The following is a 2,926-nucleotide window of genomic DNA, read 5'->3' as shown; positions in this document are numbered from 1 at the left end:
CAGCACATTTGTCACTGTGGTAACAACAAACCCAAGAGATTCTAACGCTGTGTCAGTGTCAGTGGTCGATGGTGTCGAGTCAGGAGAGACTGGAGAAACAAAAACACTCGTGAACGGAGGAAGTTTTTCAATCAGGCTGAAAGTTTCACTGATGTTTGTCATGTTTGCTGTGGGTTTTGGAATTCGACCAATGGAGTTGATGTATTTAGAAGCTTTCACACTGGATGGAGTTCATAGGATTAAACAGCCAGAGTTTAACACTGCAGTGTGTCCACACTCTCTAAGTCACTCCCACCACCCTCACCCTCACCCTCACCCTCACCCCACTGCCCCTCCCATGGCTGACAAGTCAAACACACTCAAAGTTGAAACTTAGTGTAGTGAGAGTAAGTGATTGGCCAACCGTCCTGGAAGCCCCGCCCCTGTTGGTGACTCCTGGTATGACAGTAGACCAGAGCCTTCATCACTGGAGGCTTTCACTCATCCATTTTTATGGCCTGAACACAGTCTCTCATTATGCTCTTCAACACACTTGAAAACAGAGGCATTTTATTGAAGTGCTGCTGCTAACAGACACACAAAGGCACCGTCTGTGAGCAGACGCTCCACTACAGACACACACACACACACACACACTGCACCATTATTCTCACTTACTCTGCTTTTTAAACAGAGACAAATGTGAAGTTTAGCAGGTGGTCTCCACTGATCCACTGAACCGGTCGTTCACTCTGTCGTTCACTCTGTCGTTCACACTGTCGTTCACACATGGGAACACATGACCTCTGACCTCTCTTTCACTGCTGTGTGTGTGTGTTAATGGCCTCATAAACACACAAACACAAACACACCTATTTTGTCTCACAACGGCGACGGTGGGACAAATAAAGGACTTTTTATCTTGAACCAAATCTCTGCCACACGTCTGCGTCTCTTCCTGGAATTCCGCGCTGTTTTTCCCAGTTCTAGTGTTTTTTTTTTTCTATGTAATGAAAGAATTCTTGAAGGCGACTCAACAAACTGCTGTGAAACAAAATCGTTTTACAACAACAGGTTTGTGTGTTTCCAAAACCCACACAATTGTAATTAAAAGTAAATACATTAAGAACTGAAATGGAACCATCTTCATGTTGGGTTCTGATGACGGTTCTGCTGTTAATTACAGTCTCTGATCCAGAACTCGACTGAGCTCCACTCCATAATTTGCCTTGTTCTCTATTACCACCTGCCATGTTGTAAATTACAGTTTGTCAGCGCTCTTTGATCATGTGAGATGAAACTCCACGTCCATCATTTTTGTTTTTAGCACATTGTGCATAATTACTGGAGCGTGAATTATTTCATTTTATTTGTGAGTGAAATTACACAAAACAAAAAACACTTTGTTTTTATTGAAGGATAAATGAATCATGTCTCCTAAAGCTGTCGTGAAAAAAGTAGGAAACTCAACCTTGACCTTTTATGTCTGCCTCGCTGTCGTGGAGAAAAGGCACCTATAGAATAAAGTCAAAGGTCAAGACACACTTGATGTGGAGTGGACTGAGGACACGAGTTATACTGACTGTTGTCCTTCATGTTGGGCTCAAGGTTTCATCATGGACAGACGTGAGTCAGGTGTGAATCATGGCCACTAGGTGTCTCATCAAACAGTAACGTATACTTTTAGATCGTAGCTCATCCACCCGTGTTTCATCGAAACAAACTGGACTGGAAAGAATTTAAAGTAAAAAAAAGTCATTAGTGGGAAATGAGAGGGAAGTGATGAGAAACTGAACCAAACCCAGGTCACTGGGTTGACAGAGGAACCAGAATCACCCAGAGAGTCGGCAGTGACATCATCAAACACCAGTTCATCAGGATTCTAATTCACTGAGTCAAATAATTTCCTCAAAAGAATCCTTGGAGTGTTGTTGTTGAGGGTTTTGTTAAAAGTTGTGATGTTTCCAAACATAATTCTCTGAATAGAATCCCAGGAAGAAACATTTAACCAAACTAAATTCTGGGAGTTTTTACAAACACACACACGGCCAAAGATTTACTTCTAAGGCAGACTCATTTAGTCAGAAACAAATGGATGGAGAAGAATCAGTGCTGAAAAAACGATATTTCTTACTGTTTTACAAAAACCTCTGGGTCACAGTTTGGACAGGTCACTCCCAGGTCACTCCCAGGTCACTCCCAGGTCACTCCCAGGTCACTCCCAGGTCACTCCCAGGTCACTCTGTTGGCGTGGAGGGTGAAGAGCTCCGTGCTCGGTGTCAACCTGATCTCCTCTTTAATGTCTGGTTGTGTGTCAGCGGTGATAATGTGATTTCTTAGGACGTAAAGAAGTAAGAGAGACAAATAAAACAACTAGCTGCTAACTGTGGGGTGTCTGTGCTGTTGTTAAGACAACAAGGAAATTGTGCCGTCTCAGTAATGAGCCGGAGAGAGAAGACTGTCTGTTTAAAGACAGAGTGTTGTTGGAAAGTCTGATGGGTTTGAAACGAAGGCTTATATTAAAAATAAACCTTTGTGATCCTACGTTAACAGAGGATGTTCTCATCTTGGTTCTTCTGTTCTGTCAGAACCTTCCAGCTTCATTAGTATTGAAGTATTGAATTAATACTAACTAATGCAGCCACATTTAAACAGTAAGTACATCCCTAAGGCTGGGCTGGAATTCAAAAATGAATGAAAGAAATAGAGGAGACCAAAATATTAGAGGAAAAACCGCCTGAAGAAACGTCGCTCGGCCACAAGATGTTCTCTTTCACACCCCGCTGCCTCCTGTCTCCTGCACTCACTGACGGACTGCAACAGTCAAGTATCATCATCAGTACCAGCCTGAACCAAATTAGCCATAAGTGACATCCCCAGAAACCATTTCCCCTAAAAGATTCATGATCCTCAGGACCAGATACAAAATGTGGAAGAGCATCATCAC

The 2,926-nt window shown here is 42.8% G+C and overlaps 1 protein-coding gene across 1 annotated transcript in view; it reads left to right on the top strand.

The window, feature by feature from the left end:
- The window catches only part of negr1 (neuronal growth regulator 1), a 95,138-nt gene that overhangs the window by 21,607 nt on the left and 70,605 nt on the right, over window positions 1–2,926 (top strand).

This window comes from Cynoglossus semilaevis, chromosome 2 (assembly GCF_000523025.1).
Source record: "Cynoglossus semilaevis isolate Cse_v1.0 chromosome 2, Cse_v1.0, whole genome shotgun sequence".
Lineage (NCBI taxonomy): Eukaryota > Metazoa > Chordata > Actinopteri > Pleuronectiformes > Cynoglossidae > Cynoglossus > Cynoglossus semilaevis.
Note: the sequence above shows the minus strand (reverse complement) of the source record. Positions and strands in the feature narration are given on the sequence as shown.